This window comes from Cydia fagiglandana, chromosome 5 (genome assembly GCF_963556715.1).
Source record: "Cydia fagiglandana chromosome 5, ilCydFagi1.1, whole genome shotgun sequence".
NCBI classification, from domain to species: Eukaryota; Metazoa; Arthropoda; class Insecta; order Lepidoptera; family Tortricidae; genus Cydia; species Cydia fagiglandana.
In genome coordinates, this window is record NC_085936.1 from 15687795 (window position 1) to 15701735 (window position 13941).

General features: G+C 35.6%; 1 long non-coding RNA gene across 1 annotated transcript in view; it reads left to right on the forward strand.

Moving 5' to 3' along the window:
• Window positions 1-10687, forward strand: part of LOC134664571 (uncharacterized) — a 513832-nt gene extending 503145 nt beyond the window's left edge. Inside the window, exon 3 of the long non-coding RNA XR_010098264.1 lies at window positions 10576-10687. This is a non-coding gene — a long non-coding RNA (uncharacterized LOC134664571). The remainder of the gene's footprint in view (window positions 1-10575) is intronic.
• Window positions 10688-13941: the final 3254 nt, after the last annotated feature.

Below are 13941 nucleotides of genomic sequence, written 5' to 3' on the forward strand. Positions count from 1 at the left end.
CCCTCAGGCTCTCAAACGACAATAGCACGGACAATGCATCGGGAGATCATCTGCCGTATTCGAACTTCAAGATATTCACAAGAGACGACACGTACTAGATCCATTCTAGATACATTATAGTTTAGATATCAACTAGTTCTCTTTTGCAGCGCAATTCGGGCAACGAATGTCACTTTTACGTTAGATAGAGTAAGATATCTATTAGATGTGAATTAGATCTCTAAGTCATATCCTGTGGAAATCGTTCAAGAGTATCTCCAGAATCGCGCAAATGTCAAATTTGATAGGTTAGATCTTAAACATATCGTTATCGTATCTTGGTGATGTCTAATAGATGTCTATTTCGAAATCCGAATCGGGCCCCATGTCAGCGGCAGCCACTCGTTCTTAACTGACGTGTGAGCTGGGCAATCATGGTTCCTTGAATTCATTCTACAATTGGTCAAGCAGATCTTGTCAGTAGAAAAAGGCGGCAAATTTTAAGAATGTGGGCGCGAAGGGATATCGTCTCATAGAAAATTAGAATTTCGCGCCTATTTTCTACTGACAAGATTTGCTTGACCATCTATATTACAATTTTGGGAGTAAGTATAGATTTTGTTGAATTAGGTATAGTTTGCAGTTCACCGTTGGATTTTGAGTTAATTGCAAAAAAAGTAGATTATTGGATCTGATTTACACATTTAATGGTGGTCGATATTTAACAGCAATAGATGTCTATTGTTTATTTCATACTCGAACCGTGTCAACCAATATTCGAAACGTGTTTAAATGATTGTAAATTATATATTACAAGGTAAGTAAGACACAGAGTTAATTTGGTTGCACATGTATACTGTAAATAAATTTAACTTAAAAACATGACTTTAACACTTTTTACTCCCTTTATTTTTCTCTAACGGGGCATAAACTTTTGTATAAATTTGAGCTTTTGTTTAAAGGCTTTGTCATGGCTTCCAGGCGATCGTAACTTCTTAAGTATCGCTTTAATTGCGCTCTCCACTGTTTTCTAATTACGGCATAACTGGATTTGCGCTAAATTTAAGCAAGAAGTAAAGCACCTCGTTCATACAAAAAGATACAAAAAGAGAAAACGTTTTTCCACATCTAAATATTTTCTATATTTAGATGTGAATAGAATAGAATATTTTTTAGATGTTATTGACACAATGAAAAACTTATAAATGATAAAACTAGTTTTCCGTTTTTCAAAACATGTAATACAAAAATAAAGTTTAGTTTTTCGAAAAAAGGTGATAATTACCTATAAACCTTGAATATATTATGCTGAAGCGATTGACATCAAAATCAAAGTGATACGTTAAGATTTAGTTATTGGAAAACGTTTTCTCCCGGAATGGAAATTGTATGAAAAAAGTTATTTTTGTAAGTAGCTATACTTCCCTCTTAATGCAGGGGAACTTTAAAAATAATAATTTTTTAACTTAAAATTTCTATTAACTAATTTATATAAAATTTAGTCCGAAAAGACTTTGACTCCAGTTTAATGATAAACAACCAACTATTTCCAGAAGGAAAACGGATATGTTGTAATAGTAGATTGTTAACCAAGGGTGGAAAGGCACCCATTTCTGTCGAGGTAGTTTGGCGCTCGAACGCAGTGAGAGCGCCAATAGTCCGAGACAGAAATGGTGCCTTTCATCCGAGTTAAACACTCTACTTTTCATATCGAATGCGAGGAAACCAGACAAGACAAGGCAATTTCGCAAAATTAGTAATGGAAGTACCTAATAGATCTACGGCCATGATTTTATTTTCCTTAGGACTTACTTGCAATCGGAGACTTTACAGGTGTGATTAATAACCCCTAGCGAAAATCATTTAGATTGCAATATTTACGAAAACACACATTTTTTAACAAAACTGCAGTAATTTTAAAATAATTTGTTCATTATAGTATGAAAATCAGCGGGATTGCCTCTTACTTTTTAATTTTATACTTTTTCGTTCTAAAAGCCGCAACAGACTACCGGACCGCACCGCGACCTTGGTGCGCCGCACCACGTAATAACATAATAAAAGTATTTTAAATATTAAATATATAATTTAATTAATAATATAAGTAATTTTTTTCTTGTATTTTATTTTATTTTCATGAATATAGTGCTAAATATCTTTAAAAATCAATTTAATATCGTACAAACGTTTAACTGTGGCTGTATAAGATTCTGCCTTTGCCCATTTACGCAAGTGTAAGGTTTAAAAAAATATTTTTGGTGTATTCCTTTTGGTTCCCGCCTTATGAAATCGACTAAATAGAATTCAACGAAATAAATCAAGAATAATTTGTTTGTAACAATTCACTTATATCATTTTTTATAAAAAAAAGGATCAACGTGGGATTAATAAAATTAAACAATTACCAATTGTTCCAGGCGAGGAAATAAAGACACTATTTTTCCATTTTGTTTCCACCCAGTTGTTCGTGGGACGGGGACGCCGAGGAGTACACCACTTTTCTGCACTAGAGCATAAACGTATCACTTTCTGCGCACCTTTTAGAACAACAACGACCCACTTTCAGAGCATGAGATATGAAAACGTAATTTTCTGTTCTATTTTCAAACATAACCAAACATAACCGTGTTAACATACTTACTTAACGAATAAAAACACTTCCTCAACTAGAGTTGTTTAACTACACGAAACCAAGCATCGCTATGAAAAAATCCTGAGGATAGCTTGTGAGCTAACAAGCTCTTTTTGAACGCGGGATTTTACACAGCAATCCTCGGCGATATATGTAAAGTTGAAGTGAGAGTCAAAAACGTCGAGGGCATAAAATGAAAAAGAAAAAATGCCCTGAGAACACTCGACTTTCCTTGCAGAGACTTGCCTGCATTTGCATAGAAATGCCTTTTTTTTCGACGTCCTGTTGTGTCTGCTTAAGGCAAAAGATGCCCACGTCCTTGTGATGAGCCGAAAGAGACATTTTTATGCGGCTCATGTTTTTAGAGAGGTCAGGTTTGCAGCTCTCTGAGTTTATTTAAGGCAAAAATGTAACTCTTGGTACCTACAAAACTTTTCAAGCAAGACTATTGATATATCATATTGAGTTCTCATTAAATTATTGACATGTTTTTCAACAAAATGTAAATCAATTAAGCTCAATATAGCATTTATCAGACAAGCTAATGTATCCTTAGTAAATTAATTAGCATAATTTAATATTAAACTGTGCAATTCTGGTCATGTTTGAAGCTGGACGGTAGTAACAGCTACATAATATGAACTTCGAAAATCTTATCTTGATAACATTGCGTGTTGCTCGCAAGTGTGCGCAAGATATACAATAATGATATTATTCTAGAATATCTTGATGAATATTGTATCAAAATGTAATAAGTATTTAATAGTTTTAATGCCACTCTATAGCCGGTTGACGAGTGGACTTATGATTTGCATAATTTAGCCACAGCTATGCCAACAAGTGCTATGCCGTCGTAACAAGTTAATCCGGTAGTGGCCTGTCGTACTATGTGCTATCAAGCTATAATGTACACATTATCATGTAATGTTCATAACAATTACGTCAAATTATATTAGAGTACAATCACATTAAAAACAATTTAGTATTGACGATCAAACCAAATTGAGACTTCACCCTTTATAATATAGAACATGACAATAAAATCAAGTACTTTTCTGTATGTCACGGGCAGTGACGTCCAAGCTCGAGTGAGAATCGACGTCAAGTTTTATAAAGAGCGGTCGCGAGGCTCTCACTTGTCAAAGTCATTGAGGCAAGTGGCAGGTGTCTACGATCTCAATAGCATGTCGATTCGCAGTCGCATGTCAAAGGATAAGTGACAATTATTTTGGTCACGACAATTTTAATATCAAACTACTTATCAACAGAATAATTATAATTTTACCAGCGGTTTATTAAATAGGTATATTTTTGTTGATGTAATATTTTTATCTTTATTTATTTTACGAAACATAGACACATAAAAACTGATTCTAACTTAACCTTAAATTAGAAAGCTAAGCGTGAGTAAGTTTTTGGCAAAAAAATCATTTTTGGTACAAGCTTTTATCGCTGACTGTACTTTCCTTACGACAAACAACAAATACTCATCGAGACAATTCTAAAAACCCCTAACACAATTAGGTTACGTTGTTTCATCACAGAATTCCTATGGCCAGTTGGCCACCTCCTGTCTCCATCATCAGATCAGCTCGATGGTACCATAATATTGCATTGTCATCCGATTTATATATGCATGCAAAATTTCAGCTCAATCGGGAACCGGGAAGTGAATGGAATTTAACTTGCAAGATTTGATTACAGACAGACAGACAGACAGACAGACAGACAACGCAACGGTCAGGTGAAAGTAAATAAAAGCTTGTAAAAAAAAGAACAATACGTATATCGTTGATAGATCAATTTAAAAAAGTACCTACATTGTGCCCTTGGGATGAATTAAGTAAGTATACTTGCCCGTCTAAGTATATCATACATTGTTAGCTCATCATGCTTATGTAAAAGTAACCACAAATTCATTAATAATTTGAGAAAATTTCCATTGTTTATCTAAACGCTCGATGTTTATGTGGAAACATAAATATAAACAGTTTGAGGCTCGATTTTAATATCTTACCAAATTAAACGCCATCAAACAAACACGCTCCAGCTCATTACAATCCTTGTTTGTGTTTGTACGGAGCAATGCGAAATTAATTACTTCAAGACTTGGCTGAGTTACGTGAGAACAAACTGCGGGTGGTCCGTGCCCGCACATACTGAGCACCTACTCCAGTTTGGTTACGTCACAAAATGGCGGAATTACTACTATGTATATACTCACTAAACTAGAAGCAAAAAATATGGTTGTTTGTAAAGTTGGTTTACGGACGATAATTTTGCGTGATATCGTCATAAGAAACCATTACCATTACATTACCTACGTAGGTTTACCATGGAGATCTGTCCACAACGTGACACTTTTTCGTGCATGCTACCAGTGTTCATCAATTTATCACGTCAAAATATTAAGATAGTTTTTCCTTAGCCTGTTTGAGGCCCAGAAGGAGATGGCGAGAAGGCTTTGACTCCTTCTTTTAGAACTGGCCGGAGGAAGCGCATAATCGGGAGTTATGGAAAACCAGGAGAGGTCTTTGCCCGGCAGTGGGACACTCAAATAGGCTAAGAAAAGATATTAAAAAGCGTAAATATATTAAGCACTTGTTTATTTTAAAATTTGGCTGAATTACAGACGAGGGTGCGAGTCTTCTGAGCCCATTACTTATTTACACTGAGTGCTCATTATTTAATTACACAACCTAATTCTCAATTTTATAAAGCGACACGTAAGATACATTAAATACGAATAATACTAATTTAGATTCATGGGAATGTATTCAAAGTAAGAACAAATAAATATATTGTCATATTGTGGGTAGTGGATAAATCAACTTTTTCTTGTCACTCGTTGCCATGGTTACGGTCTCCTGGGTCACTCTTAAAATACTAGTTTTTTTCGAATTTAAATGAACTAAACTTGATTTTTTTTTGGTAGTTATAAGGCCTTTCCATAATTGGACATCTACTAAGGATGTTTGTAGAACATGGTACGGCAGTTCTTCTACCAAATGCTAGGCTGATGGGACAGAATAACAACAAGAAATATTTGATTGACCGTATGTGTATAATTTGTTAGAGGTAGGTGTTTTGATGGGATCCTTAAAAGTGTTCTAGCATTTCCTTTGTCCACACTAAACCCAGAATAATAATTGTACATGAAATGACTCAACAGAGTAACCTCTAAATCTTGAACATAATACTTTTGCTAAGTACCATTAACTTGTGTAAATAAATAACTCAGATTCACGTCCTAAAATTTCCCCGCGGCTTTTAAACTTGCCAATATTTCGTTATTTATTTTTGCTTCGCTCATTACGGGCCTTCCAATACATCTAATAAATGATATTTTATGAGTTAAAATGCGGGTACACCCATCGTGTAGAGCACTCGGAATTTATGTGCGTAATTAAGTGGAGTTTGCGTTCGAGCGACCGGCACTTTCCGGGCTAAATGAAATTTACTTGCCTCCATCTTCGTCTTGCGGGGCCGTATGCTTCGAGAGTCGGGCTTTTGGATACCCAATACGCCATAAAATCGCGAAAAATCGCGAGAAAATATTTTGCAACTTAAGAAATATTTGCAATTTTCGTGGGGTTAAAGATACGAGTAAAATATCGTTGACTAAATCGGATACTACATCTGGTAAGTCAGGTGCTCTGTTGGAAGACTAACTTACTTTGGCTGGGCAGTTTATAGTGCGTTTGATTTAATGCAAAAATATTTATTTACTATTAATTAGCTAAAAATGGGAGGCACAATGGTGCCACTAAAGCATTTAAATTAAAATAGTGGAATTAAAAAGAGAATTAAACCTACACAGCTTAAAATTAATATGCGTCTTTGTTTTGCTCGACTTGGCGGGGGCACTCCCGAGCCCCTAGATTTCGCAGATACGTACGACTATTAATTAAGACCGGCATCTTCCAAGTCTTAGTTGCTTACGGCAAGGCCAACAAGAAAAGCCATCAAGTCTAATGATCGCTTTCTAACAGAGACAGAAAAGAAGGCTGTTTTAGAGTCGACCACTTTATGCACTTTATGCTCAATAACAGTATTTACCTAGGCCGCTCTTCCCCACTAACTTGTAATGTACCTACCGTGCAGCAGGCTTTTAGTGCAATATCGAGAAAAGAGCGCCCGCGCCGCCTGCGCTCATCACAAAAACGTATAGTTTGATATTATACACACACTTAACAACAATGTGTCGTAAAGATACCCCTTTCAACAGAATCAGAGGGTCTAAAATGATATCGTTCTTCACCTCTGTCGTCGTAGCTATCTAACAGGTGCAAGCATTATATCCATTACAGAACGTTAAATTGTGCGTACTCAACGCAACGTGAGAATTCTGTACAAACGAATATTGAACAAAAAAATGGTATTAGGAATGAGATCGGTACATTTTAACTTTACAATGAAAAAGTAACCAAAATAAATAAAAAAATATCGCACATACTTTTAGGTCGACTCATTTGTATGTCTATTGAGTGCTTTTGGAGACCTATCTCCTTAATAAACCTACACTTGATGCGTTTTTGTTTTTCTATGGAAAAGTTAGTTTGGTTTGGTTTGGTTAGTTTGGGTTTGGGTTTGTTTGGCTCTTCAGTTTAGCACCATGTTCGCTTATTTACCTATTTACTGCATTGCCATCGGAGTTACTGCCAACTTAAATCTGAATCAGATACCAGAATATGGTAGGTATTAATGGTATTAATGGTATTAATACCTTAATATTAATGGTATGGTAGTAATGGTATTAAGGTATTAAAGTATAGGTAGTATGGTATTAAAGAATCACAAGATTAGAATCACGCATAGGTACCAACGGAGCGAAGAGCTAAGTAAAAGTGTGTAAAAATAAAAAAAGCGTTTTCTAAAACATCATAAATAATTTATAAAAACGCCATTCAAAACCAACAGAGCTTACAAAAAAGCAACGGTTTCATTCCATTGTTTGCTCTGGTGCCTTCAGGTCGTCATCGCTTTAAATCTTGCACGGCAGCGCAGGCCGTTATAATGAAGTAAAATATTCATCAGACACTGTCTGGAGACTTGGCTGGCGCGGCCTCCCGAAATCCTGGCCGGTATTCTGGGATATGGAGGCGACGATGCGAGACTGATGCTAGGATAAGGCGATAGTGTCTTAAATGAACTTTTTATTTGTGACACCTCAAGTACCTGCAAAGGTAGGAAAAAAAACACACGGTAGTATAAATAGTTTAGGCGGACTCATGACTCAGAAAATTGTTACAGGTCCGTTTACTATAGGTAGAGTACGAGTACATCTCATTCTAACGGGAAAGTTTTTAAAAAGTCGACACATTCATCGCATTACTGTGTAAAATGCTTATACTAGTTAGTTTTATAACTTCTATATAAGTATATTCGTTAACTAAGTACCTACGTAATAAAATGTATTAAACAAACTAATTATGCAATCTCCCAAAACTTCGAATTCCGAATAGGGCCGCGGACGCTTCGTTGAATTTTTGAGGGCCCCGTGTGAGACTGTGTGCATATTTCGCTTGAAAAACTGGCGTGTCGTACAAAAAAGGAAAACTCATTTACGTAACAAATTTTTAATCTTTTAATGTTTTCGCGGCGCGTCATGGCGTTCGTTCATCATAGTGGAGTACTCGCTTCAGAATTTCAATTTCAAGTGCATCGTTGGATATTTTTTGGGAATGAGAAATTACGAATTTTGACGTGTGAGTTATTGTCTAGGTTTGGGTTGTTTTGTTTCAGGTCTTATTTGATTGCTAGAGTGTGATGAAAAATACGGTATGAGATGAAAATGGATTTTAAAATTTAGTTCCACCAGGGATAACGTAATGATATTTTTTTTACTACTCTATAATAATTTATTTCGACGCAAACAATATACCAATATATGGATGAGACAGTAGGAGTTACATAAAAAATATAGATATACATTTCTATACGTAACGATATTGATGGCTATTAGGTTCATTGCTGTGCTACGCTGAGTAAGCAGTGCCTGTTTAGTATTATAGTTGAGCTATTGACTAGCTAACTTAAGCCAAGTTACCTAAGGTTATTCTTTAAAATAATTAAACTAGGAATTTTGCTATTTTGTCAAATTTGGTCAAGGATTCGGAATCAGTCCACAGCAATGATTCTGCACCACCCGACGTTCCATATCTAATAGCGTTTATATAATATTATATATTACGAAAGTAGCACGGCACGTTTTACAGTTTAATTATGTTTTATGAGTTATCAAAATATTTTGGGTAGCTAAATCATGTGCCTTGAGCTCGATATCCAGTTGCCTCCAGTCTCATTACTCGTGCCGATTTCCACGAAAGCTAAAAAGCCTTCAGTCGCGCGACGTCGAGGCCTCTCAAAAATTCATCGCCGTCTGCGAGCCGCGCCTTCAATGGCTGCGGACGGTAATCTGCTTAATAAGTAATCCTGCCTTATTGCTATGTTGTTAAGGCTACGAATGGTTTGGTTATATATAACCAACCACGTGTCATAACATGTAGATGCTGTGTCTTTGCAATTGACTTTGAAAATATCTGCAATAAAAAGGATGATAGAAATATCTGAACGCGGTAATAGCTACTTGGTTAATAATTACTCGTCGTTTTTTTGACAAAAATCTGCCTAAAACTACTTTAAAATAAACTTGTTTTTGAAATCGGTGGATCAAATTCAGAAACATATTTCTTTCTTTGAATTTAATTAACCCACTCTCAAGTATATTATATAAAAGCATGAGCATGTGTGCTGAAAACGGTCATCTTGTACTTGAAAGTAATAAGAGTCTTGAACTGATGTCCAAGTGCAGCACAGTCTATTTTCACGATATACATGTATATGTATATCCGCAAGTTTGAGAAATATTAATTACCTACCTATTTGCTTTACAACTATGTTATCAATGCCATGGCCGTTTAAACAATTATGTTTTAAGTAAAAGAAAAAAACCTTTAAACCCAAATCACCTCTAATATTGAGAGAAATACGCATTAGCATAATGTGATGCAGGTACCAGCTCTGACTGCGCCGCGACCCTGCGTTTGGCACGCTTGCGTCTTGCACGGAGCCAAATTAGTGGCGCGAGGAACATTCCAAATGTAACTCTAGCCTAGGATCACATCTTAACACTGAATGAAACGAAAATAGTCCCACTGTATTCCCACTTTCGTGGGTCTAAAGCCGTGATAGGTAACAGCGAGTTTTAAACAGTGTTTAAAAGGCACTCGTAACAATTAAAAATAAATTATTTAGGTAGCTTATTATAGTTAACTTTAAAAAACAGCGTGAGTAATTTCTTAAATGTTTTGGTCGTGAGTATAGATGTTTTTTTAAACCTAATGCATGGGCAGTTTAGCCGCCACTGATGGTTATAAGTCACACCTATATAATTAAGTTCGGATTTGTATTTTGTTTGTATTGTATTTGAAGTGTTTATACACAATTAACTATAACTAACTTTACGCACAAACGCGGTAACTATCAAACTAATTATTGTTAGTTTATTTGCCCTTATTTGCATAATTGAATAACCGATGCCGACCAAAATCTCTCAGAAATTATCATAGTATTTGTTCGTTATGTTTGTTCAGAAGTGATTTGAGTGTATGTTAACTTGATTAATATTGCATCTGTGTTTACTGAATCTATTACATTGTTAAGCTGTTGTACAAATGTTTGACTAATTATGTAAGGTTTGTGGGCAAATAATTTGATGACAAGCAAATGTGCCCTACGTTATCAAAACATTTTGGCCACGTTTGGTCTGAAATAAGCTCAGTGCTTTCGTTGTAGTTATCACTTTACGCCTTTTGTAAATTGATAAGTTACATAAAGTTATTTATTCATATATATGGTACAAAAACAAGTCAAAAAACAATAAATAAAAATAACTTAAAATTAAACTAAATACAAACTATTCTAAAATAAAATAAAACTAATCTAAACTAAATCTAAAAAAGGCCCCTGTGGCAAGGTCCCCAAGATGCTGGCTGCGTTACCCCGCTGAACTGCCAGACTAAAGCGTTGAGCGAGGTAACTGCCAGCTCTCGGGTCCCCAGTTGCGTCCCTGAGTCTCTTTGAAAGACCAACCACCACGACCAGTGAAACCTGTGTCGAAACGTCGGTAAATAAAGGTAATTGAATATAATTCGCGTTAGACCCGTCTATAATGTGAGTTAATATGTCTCTTTGAAAGGTTACATAAATACATTTACCATATTATATGTAACCACTTAAATAATTCTCTTCTTGAATTACCTGTAGGTATTAATCGATGAAGCAGCTCTCAGTAAAAATGATTAAAAAAAATGATAGTGTTCATTTGTTTTACATTGCACGAATATATTTTTATTTAGAAAAGTTATATGAGAAACAAAAAGTTACCTTATCCAAACTTTACACAACCGTTAAAAAGAAAAACCCAACAGAAAACAAGCACATTTTATTCACTGAATAAAACAGCGGGTTAAAACTACTTCCCGATATAAACTCGCCGGCAATTCGCGGACAACACATTGACAGTCATCGATATTAAACTTTCGTGAGACATATTTTAAATTGTTTATACGACAACGGTTTCACTCACTTGAATTAATAGCGACTAAAAATTCAAGTGAGTGAAACCGTTGTCGTATAAACAACATTGACAGTCAATTTGCATTTTTATTGAAACAGTTTAAAGAAACAATGAAAAAGGTAGAAATGTATACCATTGGGAAATTCAGCTGTTGGCGATATCTATTTTGGCTTTTGTGTTTTGACAGTACAAAGTGGGATGTTTTGTTGAGTTGCGAAAAATATTTAACTGTTTTAAGATTATTTCATACTAGCTTCATGATAATTTCCGATTGCGATATCGAATGATCCGTCATTAAATCGTCTTGTATAATTATTTTATTGTTGTTATTCAGAGACCACTTTGTCCCACTGCTGGGCAAAGGTCTCCCCCCCTCTTTCTCCACTCGTCTCTATTTAGTGTTATTTGGCCAGCCTCTTACGAAGGAGTCCAAGTTATCCCGCCATCGCCGACGAGGCCTACCGGCTCCCCGGTTAGACTCGCGGGGCTCCCACTCTGTAGTTAACCCACAAGCCATCCAGCATTCGGAAGACATGACCAGCCCAGACCCCAGTTATTAATTATTATGTTATTTGGTATTGATTTTACGTCTTTGTTATTAGTAATGACTTCTACTTATTTATATAGGAAAACTTGATATGTAAACAGTCATGTCTTTAAAATAACTGATTTACATGTAGGTGTTATTCAATAAGTGATTATCTATTCTCTGGACAGCACCATTCATGATACTACTTATCACTTATCCAGTCAGTTCCAGTTTACAACAAACCAGCACTATAAATAATGAAAACTTACGACATAACTCCATCTTTCAAGTCTGAAAAATAACGCGGTTTCACCACGAAATATCGTACATAATGTAGCTTTGGCAGGAGGAAAACATCTACTTTTATTTGTACATCCATATCAAATGCAGCACGAACAATGCAGGCTGTAGTGCCATCATGTGCCACTCTTTTCGGCTCGGCACGATCCTTCAAAGGCACCTCTCATCTTAATATCCCTGTTTTAGTCTTATTTCTCGTGACATTAGGGATGGAGTTGAAAAAACGAGGCAGTATTCTGGAAATTGCATTTTTTAAGAATTAAAGTAAGTTGGATAATCAGCAGTTCATATAAATTGAGCTAGATTGTCTTGTGTAAGTAGGTGACATACTAGGTTTAAAGTTATTCCTGGGCCAGCCAACGTGCGCTCTGTAACGTATCATAGTCATCTCTCTCTATCACCCTTCTCCACTAGTTCGACAGTGACAGTTGCGATTCGTTCGCTACGGAGCGTTAACGATTGCACGTTTACTACGCACCCTGGAAATCTATACCTAATTATCATCCTGTCAAATTGTGGAATTTTCTATGAAGTGTTTTAATTTATCATTTAACGTAACCATTTGTTTTTATTTTGAAATGGTGTCTTAATCAAAACCGATGCGCCTTTAAAAATAAATTCAATACAGAGTTGCTCAATTTTCAAAGCGCGACATTTTTCTCAATGTTGTTCTCGCTGTAATGCAATACCGTAAACGTTGTATTCGAATCATAGCATCCAAGAATAGTCGCTGAATTTGGGATGAGCGCATCCGAATGTCGAGAATCCTTGTAACAAGTTGCGATATGCTTTGTATCTCAAAGTACAGTGTAGACAACAAGGCAGGCCTTAGCACCATATTAATAAGGCGGAGATTGTGATTCACTCGGTTGCTCTCCGTACAATATGCATTACCGTCTACGTCAAACGTGAAAACCTGTAGATCCGACGGACAGAATACACAGCCAGGCAGTGTGTGCTAAAGAAAATTCTTGTTTTTGGGTGGTTTTACTTAAAATTTTCTGCTGGTAGTGTAAATCTACATTATAATGTTTGATTTACAAACATTATAATTAAGAGAAATTACTCCGATTTTAGATAAAAACAAATGAATGTTATGATTATTAATGTACTTATGATATTGATATGGTTACTAGGTAACAATGTTTTTTTGGATTTTTTAAATATTATGGAACATAGTTATTTATTTATTTTATTTATATATATAGAAAGCACCAAGTGATCACCGCTCACATATAATAGAAAACGAAGTGTAGGAAGCTTAAGCTTGGACCCGGTTTGCTCTAGTGTGAGTCATCTTTAACACTATTGAAATCGATTTCTCAGAATAGATTCGTAGCTAGAGCTATTTTTAGAAATTGAAATAAATGTCATATACTATGAAAAAGTGACCAAGGCTTCCAGTGCCCCAGGCTGGAAACGAATCTGCCTGTAGTGTTTATAGTAGTATTTCTACTTGAAATTAAAATATTTTCTATAAAGATTTCTGGAAATAATTTAACTTGTACTTGTAATATTTCTAATAGTAACTATTTTTAGGTTTGTTGGTAGAAATATCTGTAACCTACTCCTATCTTTCAAAGCGAGCTAACAAGTAAGAAGCAGATATCCGGCGCGACTCGGGAAATGAATTAGACATTCACTAGATATGAAATAGTAAAGACATGTGACGTTCCACGATAAAAGGTACACAGGTCACATATCTTTACTATTTCATATCTAGTGCATCTCCAATTCATTTCCCGAATCGCGCCGATCGTGTGCTCACATTTCATCGAACACATTCGACGATGCCTTTCAGTCAGTTGGGGTGCCTCAATGTGTGGAATTCTTTGCAAACCGCTCACAGACCAGACCACATGTAGGATTCTACGAATTGAGGCTCGGAACCGGTTTTGTTTCATACAAAAAAAACCGGTA